Here is a 12,446-nt window from a genome sequence, read left to right as displayed (position 1 = left end):
GTCATAACAAAGCTTTTAGTTACACGTCACTCACCATCTCCATTTGTTTCTTCCTTCGTTTCAACACACGATTCCATCCATCTCCATCTTATTTCATCTTCAATCTCTTCGTCACCACTATTCTTAACACCTCCATTACCACCCACAAACACCATCATCTTAAAATAGACTAATATTTGATTCAATTCAAAACTTGCATTTATAAGTGAATCCACAAATAAATAATCAAAGTAAGTTCATTGCGACCTATGTCACACATATACCGATGTTGCATTGTGTAAAAACTTTTCCTTCAACTTTTCGCCACCTAATGTCTTAGTTTGTGATTTAAATCATTAGTGAAACAATAAGATATCTGTTACAACATGGGTATTAATATACAAACTAAACAACAATTTTCACATACTATGTCATATATGTGATCACAAATTGATATAAGTTTCATCATTCTTAAGACTCATTTCGATTCAACAAAAATCGCTTAAACAAAATTAGAAATCAATAAATATATAAACTAATATTAATTTTAAATTTATAATAAATATTCAAATATAATCAATTAAATAATCAAGAAAATAAAAGGAAAGAAAAAAATCTATTACTTAAGCAAAATTACGGCATAAGTATGGTTGTTTTCAACTATATTTTTGTTTGAGCGAAAAATTTTTTGTTTTGAGAAAAAATAGGATTGAAAGCAAGGTTTAGATCTCTTTTCTATTTGTTTCTCATGCGAAAATCCTATGCTTAAGTGAAGATATCAGAAAATCAACCTCAAACGAAACTAGATTTGAAAGACAATTCCAAAAGCATTTTTGTACTACACTTAGGTGAACTAATAAAACCGACGACCAAGCCCGCTTACACATAACCCAACAAATGAAATTATCAAGTGAATAACCGATCAAGCGAAAGCACCTAGCGGCCTAGGCCGCCTGCTTCAGAAAACAGAACGACATCTATTGACCACTCCAGACTTAGAGTATTACAAACAGGGCCCCTAGTACCAACACACACAAGTCAAGAAAGCGATTGAAAGGAAAGTGAAGAAGTATCAATAATTAGGCAACAAGGGAAGGAAGGAATTCCTTTTCAAGGAAGGGGATTGGGTATGGGTTCATTTGAGGAAGGAAAGATTTCCTACCCAAAGAAAGTCCAAAACTTCTTCCAAGAGGGGATGGACCTTTCCAAATCCTCAAGAGGATCAACAATAATGCCTATGAGTTGGATTTGCCTTCAAGTTACAATGTAAGCAACTCTTTCAATGTAAGTGACCTCTCTCCTTTTGATATAGGGCTTAAGAATTTGTGGTCAAATTCTCTCCAAGAGGGGGAGGATGATGAAGATGTGACCACCTCATCAAGTTCCAAAGAGGCCAACCTTAGGAGGATCACTAGGAGCATGACAAAAGGGAAGGCATTATCCTCTCTATCTTTATTTTGCATTTCTTTAGTTTCAATTTCTTGAAGTTGGTTGTGGTTGACTATTTTGAGTTGACTTGTTGACCTTGACTTAAGGGTGGACTTGTTGACCAAGATTAGCTTAACCTTAAACCAACATGCTAATAAATTCCTTAATTTGCTTTTTGTAGGAATAAGAAAGGAGGAGGACCACATGGGAGACACTTGGCGTCATAAGGAAGAGAGAGAAGGAATAAGACTTTCTAGAAGCATCTAGAAAGGGGAGGCCCACATGCCTTGGACACCAAGTCTTCTAGAATGTTCTAGAACCCTCCTTTGGGAGCCTTGGCCATGAAGACTTGCCACCTAGGAGGCTTGGATGAAATTTCACCCATGTGCACCCTATGTTGACCTACTTTCTCGAACATGCTAGGTTTCTTTTGTAACCTTCTACTTTGTTGTTTTGCTAAGGGACCCCTAGACTTGTCTATTTAAGGGGACCTCTAACACTTATACAAGGGTTGAACATTTTGGAGAAATTATACACTTTGTGTTTCAACCTTTTGTGAGAGCATTCCTCCTTAGGGAGTGGAGTTCTTTCAAGCCTTATCTTGCCTTGGCAAGAGGCGGCATACACCACTTATCTTCAAGGTTGTCATGGCTTCTTCTAGCCTAGCCTTGTAGTGGCGTGAATCCTCCATTCCTCCCCTTTCCCTTGATTTTCATTTTATGTTTCTTTACTCTTCTTGGTTTATATTGTTTCTATTATATGTTTTTCCTTTTGGTTTCTTACTCACCATCAATCCATTCTTCTCCTCTCTAGAATCTTGGAAAGGAACCTTCACATCTAGATAGCTTGCTATCTTATTGTATAGTGGGGATTTCCTTGGTTTTCTTAATCAATCATCACCATATTCATTAATCTTCTAAAAGGAACAAGATAATCCTACATCATTTGGTGTATAGAGCTTTGGTTGTCCTTGAATATGGTGTTTTCATGTTGTAACCTTGTGTTTTGTAGCTATCTTTGAATGGTCCACATAAAAACAGTGTTGGCAGTAACGTGTGCGTTTTTGAAAAAAAATACTACAGCTAGCTCAGTGGTCCAAAAGTAATGTTTTTTATATTAAAAGAAAGATCTATGAGTCTAATTTCCAACAAAAAAAGAATGAACGCATTTGGAGTGGGGAGAGAGTTATGATCAAATGAGTGAGCAAAGGTCAGAGCTGCCAAGAATATGAAAACAAAGTTTTCAGGTTATGTTGTGACAATTTTGTCTTCGGTTTTGTGACTCTTTTTGCTCCTAAATGTGGTTGGATAACATGTCTTTGGATGCTTAGTCATTGAACTTCAAATCCATGAGTTTAAATGCATCATAGCTACATGTTTGTATCTTTGTGTATGTCAAGTTGAGTCTTTAAATGTGCCTAACATTTCCTTGAGTCATATGTCATATGCTAGTTGAAGTTTTCTCTTGTTGTATTCAAAGTGCTTAAACTTTTGCATGAACCATATATCTTACTTGGTGTATGTACCTTGAAATGGATTTTGACCTACAAAGAAAGGACTAAGTGTTCAAGACACCACAATCTCTTGCCTTAAAACCTTTGGGAACTAGTTTGAAGAAGAAAGAAAACAAAATTAATTTGAACATTTGGCTTCCTAAAGCCGAGACCGAACTTTCTATTTGGTGAAGCATAGTGCAGTTTTCTTTAAAGGGTTATGCTACTAGTTTCTTGATTTGAATGTGGGTGAAATTGGCTTATTAGCCCAAATTCGTTTTAAATGTTATTTTCTTTCTTGGTATATGATTGAGTGAGAAATGGTGATGCATAGTTCAAGTATTTTTCCAATAGAGTCTTTTCATGTGTTTTTTCTTGCTTGTTTTGATTTAAAGTTTTGTCACCTTGATATCCTTTCCTTAGAGTTTAGCTTTCTTTGCTTTAAGTACTTTTATTGCTTGTCTTTAGGTTCTTTGTTTTGTCTTAGTAGTTTTCTTCCTTTACTTTCCTTTGAGTGTAGTGGCCGAGCCACTTGAACTTGTCTTGAAAAGGTTTCCAAAAACTTTGAAAGTATTTCACTCCTTTTTAGTGGAATTTGAGTGCTACCTTGCCGTGTGGGGGTGGGAGTGTGACCAAAACACTTGGGTTGTTTATTTTGACCACACTTGGTCACAAGTTTCTTATCATTTGCTAACCAACTTCTTTACTTGTCTCGAATTTTTGGAGTTGTTTTGTAGGAAAGCATGGATTTGAGTCCAGTTTTGGAGGATGCAAGAGAGGGAGAAGGTTCGACTTCTCCATACTCACCTCAAGTGGTGACTCTTGTGGCACATCAAGGGACCATCATTGATGTCACTAGTCTCCTCCAACAAATGAAACTTAAAAGGCAAGAAGATAGGGAACAACAAGAGAGAGCCTTTCAAATGTACATGCAACAACAAATGCAACAAATACAACAAGTGCAACAACAAATTCAACAAGTGCAACAACATCAACAAATCCAACCAAGAGAGGAAAGAAGGGCAAAAAGGCGATCTCTTTCCGGTGGACTCCTATGGAAGTGAGGAAAGAAGAAGAAGGCCCGAAGGGGGCGGAGAAAGAAGGCACCAAGTGCAACATCAAAGACAACCTCCCCCCATCAAAATCCCAAAGTTTAAAGGAGAACATGAACCCAATGCTTACATGGTGTGGGAAAAAAAAGTAGATCAAATTTTTAGCATTCATAAAGTTAGTGATCAAGAGCTGTAGACTTGGTAGTTTTAGAGTTTGAAGAGTATGCCATGACTTGGTGGCATCAAATTTGTATGGACAATTATACCCAAGAGCCACCTGCGGCTTCTTGGATGAACATTAAAGTTAAAATGCATGAACATTTTATACCTTCCTATCATAGGAGGGAGACTCTTTTGAAGCTCCAAAGGCTTCAACAAGGATCTATGTGTTGAAGAATATTTCAAATTGATGGAGTCCATGCTCTTAAAGGTAGGACTCCATGATGAGCATGAAGAAGAGAAAGTCACTAGGTTTGTGAGTGGTCTAAGGAGGGAAATTCAAGATGTAGTTGACTTGTATGAGTACTCCACTCTTAGCAAAGTTTTGCATTTGACCTTGAAAGTTGAAAACCAATTGAAAAGAAAACAAGAGGCCAAGAAGAGTTCTTCATACAATGACTACTATTCTAAACCTTGGAAAGGTAAGGAGAAAAAGGATTTTAAAACACCTTCCAAACCCTCCCAAGACCCCACACCTAAACCCAATTCGACTAGGACTATGCATGATAAACCAACTTCTTCTCAAGAGCCAAGAACTAGTTATATCAAATGTTTAAAATGCTTAGGCTTTGGACACATAGCCTCCAATTGTCCTTCAAAGAGGAACATGTTCTTGAACTCTAAAGGAGAAGTTGAAAGTGAACATTCCCCTCCCTCTTTGTAAGACTCGTTAAAATTAAATAATTAAATAATTAAATAATTAATAAATGTGTGAGAGGACTTGAGTTCGAGTCCTATGTATGCCTCTTGTGTGTTATTTGATTTATTAGTATTTTTTATAATATATTTGTGAATAGCGAGTGATATTATAATTATAGAATTATAATAGTTATCAATAAATATAAATTGAAATAATGGTTGCGCTTGGCCTTATGGGTGGGTGGAGGTCACGGGTTCAAACCTTGTTAGATATGAAATAGACTTTATTTGTTTGATAAGTGTAGTTTTGGAGGGAATGTGAAAGGGCAAATGTAAACCTAGAAGGGGCAACCAAGAGGGGCTGGAAAACATCCTATAATGATCTTTAAATGAGAATTAAACATACCATAAAGCCCAATTTCGTTTCGGCTCTTTAACCCAACCTTAAGACACATATAAAAGGCAAATTTTAGGTGGAAAGAAGGGTTTCTACAATTGTTTTGTTTTGGCTTGAGAGGAGAGCGAAAATTGGAGAGTGAGAGGCTGAATTGGGTGTGCAAAGGGTTGAAGCAAAGTATTGGTGAACCAGGAACTTTCTCCTTTTTCTCAATCTCATTCCAGAATTACAGGTTAGGGGAGTTGTTCCTTGTGTGTGTAAATTTGATGATTTATGTATGATTCTGTGGCATTGTATTTTTAGTTGAATTCTGTATTGTATGGATTTTGGTAAAATGTGCATTGTGTGGGAGAATTGGTTGGTTTGATGGTGTGCACAAAGCTTTTTAAAGTCTTATATAAACATGAGGAGGGTTTTTGTACTGTATTGATTAATTATGGCCAAACCTTTAGTTTTGGGTAATTCAAATGTAGTGATACCATGTTCATATGATGTGCTTGTGAATATAATTGTTTGGTATTGTTTTATGCTGTGAGTGGGCATGGTTTGGTTGTTTTCGTGTGTAGACAAAGGAGAACCTCTGCAATTTTCGCCCAAGCGAGCCCATCTCTCCTAAGCAAGAGTTGCAGAATCTTGTGTTTGGGTGTTGGTTCGCATTTCTCGCCTAGGCGACCTGGGGTTAGGGTTGAGTGACTTGTCTCTCGCTCAAGCGATAGACACTCGCCTAAACGAGGTCGCGACGTGACCTGTGTGTTTTGAGCGCGAAACCTCGTCCAGGTGAGGAGTTGTGTGGGTTTGAGCGAACCAGGGTCTCGCTCAGGCGAGACGGCGAAAAGGTCTCTCCTAAGCGAGATATCGTGATAAATATTGTTGTGTGCTTGCATGGTAGCTCAGGCGAGAAAGAATTGTGAGTTTGGGCGAGAGATGACCTCGCCTAGGCGAACAGACCTCGCCTAAGTGAGATATTGTGGTGAGGCCACTGTTTCATACTCGCTCAGGCGAGGTGATTCAGCTTGGGCGAGACAAATGCACTCGCTTGGGTGAACAAGCATGGCTTAAGCGAGAATGGCAAGGAGCCAGGTTCTTATGCACTGTTTGGACTGTTTGCTTGGTATTTCCTAACTTATAGAAAGTATATGAATGCGTTTGTGGTGATGTTTGGGCTTGAAGGACTAAGTCCATAGGATTTTGGGATGTGCTTGGAATGAGTCGCGAACGAGGAGTTCGTGATGGGTGGACTGCATGCGGAACGTGAACAATTAGTTCACTGGAGGTACCCTTGTTGGGATGAATGAGCGAGGGAGTTCATTTCATGCTCAACTTGGGAATGCTACGAGCGAGAGAGTTCATAGTAGGAAAGGTGGGTATGCGTGTCCGGGTCCGAGCGTGGAGTTCAGCTAAACGGGCGTAAGAGTCCGTGAAGCAGGACTAAAAGCGGGATAGGCTTGTAGGTTGGACCACGAGCGAGGAGGGTCGTGGAAGCACATGAAATCCAAGATTTAGAGTACATGCATGAACTCATGTTGGTTATGAGTGTGGGAAAATGCGTATTTTTTTTTATAAATAATTATGAAGGGGCTGGGGGTTATTTCATATTTATTTATGTCTATGTGCATAGCTCACCCTATCTGTGTGTGTGGCGATGATCGGGTAACTTATTATCCGAGAGCAGATGATGTTTCAGGTGGGCCAAGAGACGCCTAGGAGCGGAGAGTGGGAACAAAGATCATGGGATTGTTTATAAAGCCTTTTTAAATAATTTTTTGTAATTTCATTATGGTTTTGGATTTCAAATTTGTAATAGGAGGATTTGAGTATTTTATTAATACTTTATTTACTTATGTTGGAAATTAAATTTAAAGGTTTTGAATTTTCCCGTGTTTTTGGGAAATGCTTTATTTAATAAATGATGTATTTATTTCTGCTTGTTTATTTTATTTTATTTTATTTTAAGTAATATTCTACCGGGATGTTACACTCTTCCCCCAAGAGTAGTTCATCACACACTTCTTCCCCGTCAAGTGAAGATGAGATCAAACCTCATGAAGGAGGTCTTTTACTTGTGAGGCACATGTTGGGCCAAGTCCCAAAGGAATTTGAATCTCAAAGGGAAAATATTTTTCATACAAGATGCCTCATCAACAGAAAGACTTTCTCCCTCATTATTGATGGTGGAAGTTGTGTCAATGTGGCTAGCACAAGAGTAGTGGACAAGCTTGGCTTGAACACCATCCCTCATGCCAAGCCCTATAAACTATATTGGTTAAGTGAAAATGGTGAAATAAATGTGGATAAACAAGTTCTCATCACTTTCTCCATTAGGAATTACAAGGATGATGTTTTGTGTGACTTAATGCCCATGGAAGCAACTCACATACTTCTTGGAAGGCCGTGGCAATTTGACAAAAAAGATTTCCATGATGGCCTTTCCAATAAATTTTCTTTTAACTTCCAAGGCAAAAGGATCACATTACTACCTTTATCCCCCAAAGAAGTAAGTGGTGACCAAAAACAAATGTTTGAGAAAAGAAAGGAAGAGAAGACGCAACTAATGGCGCACACCAAAGAAGCAAGGAAGAGCTTGATCTCCTTCAAAGGAGCTAAAAGGATAATACTTTCTCAAAAACAAGTTTTTCCTGCTTATCCAAGTGAGCCTTCTCATTCCTTTCAAAACCCTCCTCCTAAGTGTCCTCAAGACTTGTCTATAGTCTTAGATGAATTTAAGGATGTGTTCCAAGATCCCCCAAAGGGACTTCCACCTCTAAGAGGTATAGAACATCAAATTGACTTCATCCAAGGATCATCTTTGCCCAATAGGCCAGGCTATAGGACCAATCCCAAGGAGGCCAAACGAATTCAAAGCCAAGTCAATGATTTGTTAGAAAAGGGATGGGTGCAACATAGTATGAGTCCTTCTGCTATGCCCATGATCCTAGTTCCAAAGAAGGATAGAACATGGAGAATGTGTATAGATTGTAGGGCCATTAATAATATCACCATCAAATATAGGCATCCAATCCCTAGGTTAGATGACTTGCTTGATGAGCTTCATGGTGCAACCATCTTTTCAAAGATAGATTTGAAGAGTGGATACAACCAAATAAGAATCAAGGAAGGAGATGAGTGGAAAACCTCCTTCAAAACCAAGTTTGGATTGTATGAATGGCTAGTCATGCCCTTTGGGTTGACTAATGCACCAAGCACTTTCATGAGGCTGATGCATCATGTGCTTAGACCATACTTGGGAAAATTTGTTGTGGTCTATTTTGATGAAATACTCATCTATAGTATGTTTAGAGAAGACTATCTTCAACAGTTAAGGGATGTGCTAAGTACCCTAAGGAAACAATCTTTATTTGCCAACATGGAGAAATGCGTTTTTGGCATGGATCACGTGATCTTCCTTGGGTTCAAAATTAGCAAACATGGGGTCCATGTGGATTAAGAGAAAGTCATGGCCATCAAAAATTGGCCCATACCTAGGAATGTTAGTGAACTAAGGTCCTTTCATGGGTTGGCTAGCTTTTATAGGAGATTTGTGCCTAATTTTAGCACCATAGTCGCACCCTTGAATGAGTTGGTAAAGAAGGGAGTTGACTTCAAGTGGGGTATTGATCAAACAAAGGCCTTTGAAACATTAAAATAGAAATTGATCAAAGCACCACTCCTAGTTGATGTGACTCCACAAAGCCCAATTGCACCTTCAAGTCCAAGCCCAAGCCCAAGCCCATTAAAAGGCCCAATAATAAGAAGTATGATGAAGAAGATTCAAATGGGTCTCCCAATAGAAGGACACAAATCTAATGGGCTTGTCACATTATTTTCATGGGCCAAAGAAATCAACAAGACTTGAAGAAGTGCATCAAAGCGCAGTAGAATAGATTTTAAATTGGGCCAATATTTGGGCTTTGCTTTTAATAATGGTGTAAGACATAAAAATAGGTGTTACATGTACAAATGGGCTCGACCCACTAAGAGTCTCCCTTAGGCCATGACTAGGGATGGCAACGGGGCGGGGCGGGGACGGGTTTCGCTATCCCATACCCATCCCCGCATAAAAAACTCATCCCCATCCCCATACCCAAATCCAACGGGTATCAAACTTTTTTCCCATCCCCATCCCCACCGGGTAACGGGTATAATCTCGTACCCATATCCGTACCCGCGTTCTAACTACTTCAATATTAATTTTTATAAAAGAAAAAAAATTACGGTAAAGAAAACATAATATTATGAAATATTCAATATTAGGAGGATTTTCTTCGATGTCAAATACCTTAAAATAAATTATAATTGTTTACATTTTATATTAGAATACCAAATAAAATTTCATGTGAACCAAAACATTTATTAAATTTGCAAACTACAACATTGATGGACTTAGTTGATAAAATTAAAAAATATTTCAAAAAAATATAAAAGGAAAACAAATATTCAAATTAAAATATATTTTAAATGTTTGTTTACTTCAATTTTTTAAATTCTAATGAATCTATTTTTTATACACTAATAAAAGTTATAATATATCACTTGATCAAAATGACACAAAGAACAAATAATAAACATAATAATAAAAGGAAAACAAATATTCAAATTAAAATATATTTTAAATGTTTGTTTACTTCAATTTTTTAAATTATAATGAATCTTTTTTTTATACACTAATAAAAGTTATAATACATCACTTGATCAAAATGACACAAAGAACAAATAATAAACATAATAATAAAATTTTGACATAGATTTTGTATCTTTTGAACTTCATTATATGTTGGATAGTGACAAAAAATATTCATAGAAATTACATTAAATTTTTATATTGTAGTAAATAAAAGTTATTTATACAATTAAAGTGGAAAAAATTACAGTATGATTAATAGTGAGTTATAAAATAACAAATAATTAGATAGAATATATCGAAATATTATTCTACATGATGAAAATAAACAATAAATAAAAATATTAAAAAACTAACAAATGTGTGTTTTAGAAATAATTTGAGAGACTATCGAAAGAAATCGCACAAGAGAAATCAAATGTATAATTAAGGTATGATAAAATGAAAAATACCTTAGAGAACTAATTATTAAATTATGTTTGAAGTGGTTAAAATTAAATAGAAATATCATTAGTGACCAAAAAATTTGTCATTAAATTACAAATAAATTAGTAATTAAATTGGTCACTAAATCAAGTACCGTTTCGATCATTGAATCGGTCACTAATTTAGTCATTGATTCAGATAATAAATCAACTACTACCACCAACGACGAAAAATAGTGACTGATATGGGTTACTGACTAAATCAGTCACCATTTCATGTTTTTCTTGTAGTGAATTATCATATATTATTCCTAAATATCATTATATATATATATATATATATATATAATTTTAACCACTTCAAATAGAATTTAAAGTGAAAAAATTACATTATGATTAATAATGAGTTATAAAATAAAAAATAATTAGATAGAATATAACGAAATATTATTCTACATGATGAAAATAAAAACAATAAATAAAAATATTAAAAAACTAACAAATGTGTGTTTTAGAAATAATTTGAGAGACTATCGAAAAAAATCACACAAAGGAAATCAAATGTATAGCTAAGGTATGATAAGACGAAAAATATCTTAGAGAACTAAGAAAACTTTTCAAATATCAACATATATACCTAATGGTTGAAAAATAACGATAATTATTTTAATGAAACAAAAGAGTTCTTCAAATTAAACAAAAATTAATAATAATAATAAGTAAAGAATTTTTTTTATATTACCTTAAATTGAGAGTATAAACATTCTCATGTGAAAGGAAAATTTATAATAAATAAAAATATTAAAAGTAATATAAATATTCAAATGTGAGGCATAATTTTCTTTTATTAACATACATCATTTTAACATAATTACATAAAGGTTATGATAAGATAAAAAATATATTGGAGATGAGAATGAGGTTCATGACAAATGAAATAATTAAAAGAAATAAAAAATAGAATATATATATATATATATATATATATATATATATATATATAGGGGTGAGTTGATTAATTGTGAATATTTTAATAATTTAAACGAGAATAGAGATATGACGGGGACGGGTATTATGGCGGGTATATGTATATCCCCATACCCATCCCCATACCCAACTGAAAAAGTCGGGGATTCCCCATACCCATACCCATACCCAGTCAATGCGGGGATTCCCCGTCAAAACGGGGACGGGTTCGGGCAATACCCACGGGGACGGGTTTATTTGCCATCTCTAGCCATGACTTCCTCATGGATCATGCATCCCATGGAGCCAAGTCCACACTCCAACCATGTGCCTCCTTCATCCAAGGGCTAAAAGAGTGTCTTCTTTTCCAAGTCTTCATCCAAAGGCTAGGAAGATGTCTCCTTCTCCAAGCCACCATCCAAGGGTGATGATTAAAGCTTCTCCTCCAAGCTTGATCTAAGGGCCAAGAATTAGCCTAGCTTTTAGGCTCATATATAAAAGCCAAAAGTAGACCATTTGTACATTTTACTCTTGAAATTTCTAATAGAATGTTTGTGTTGAGATCACTCCACTCTTCCATTATTTTGAAAGCACCTAAGCTGGAGGTTTACAACATTTCCTCTAGCCACCTTCCACTAGTCTAGTTTCTAGTCTAGTTTTCCTTTCATCACTCCAAATTCCATTGCTACAAGAGCCTTAAACACTTCTTTCCATGCCATTTTTCGTTGCCTATGGAGTTCCTACCAGCCACCACACATTGGAGCTCCATCACTAGTCCTCCCTAACTTTTCCAAGACCTTTGAAATAGAGTGTGATGCCTCCAATGTGGTCATTGGGGTCGTGCTCCTCCAAGAGGACCACCCCATAGCCTACTTTAGTGAAAAACTCAAAGGAAGTCATCTAAACTACTCTACCTATGATAAAGAGCTTTATGCTCTTATGAGGACCTTGCAAACTTGGCAACATTATCTTCTATCTAAAGAATTCGTGATCCATAGTGATCATGAAGCTTTTAAGTTTTTGAAAAGCCAAGGCAAACTCAACAAAAGACATGCAAGCTGGGTAGAATTCCTAGAGCAATTTCCATATATGATCAAACACAATCAAGGAAAGGCCAATATTGTGGCAGATGCCCTTTCAAGAAGGCATACTCTCCTTTCCATGCTTGAAACCAAATTTCTTAGCTTTGATCATATTAAGGAGTTGTATGAAAAGGATGATGATTTCGCTT

General features: G+C 36.1%; 1 pseudogene; it reads left to right on the top strand.

Annotated features, from left to right (window-relative positions):
* Positions 1–4,042: 4,042 nt before the first annotated feature.
* Positions 4,043–8,651, top strand: LOC146887672 (uncharacterized; annotated as a pseudogene).
* The last annotated feature ends 3,795 nt before the right edge of the window (positions 8,652–12,446 follow it).

Source organism: Vigna unguiculata, chromosome 3 (assembly GCF_037176805.1).
Source record: "Vigna unguiculata cultivar grain cowpea cultivar isolate G323 ecotype 2 chromosome 3, ASM3717680v1, whole genome shotgun sequence".
In the NCBI taxonomy this organism is placed as follows: domain Eukaryota; kingdom Viridiplantae; phylum Streptophyta; class Magnoliopsida; order Fabales; family Fabaceae; genus Vigna; species Vigna unguiculata.
The sequence above is the reverse complement of the archived record's forward strand: the minus strand, read 5'-3'. Positions and strand labels throughout refer to the sequence as shown.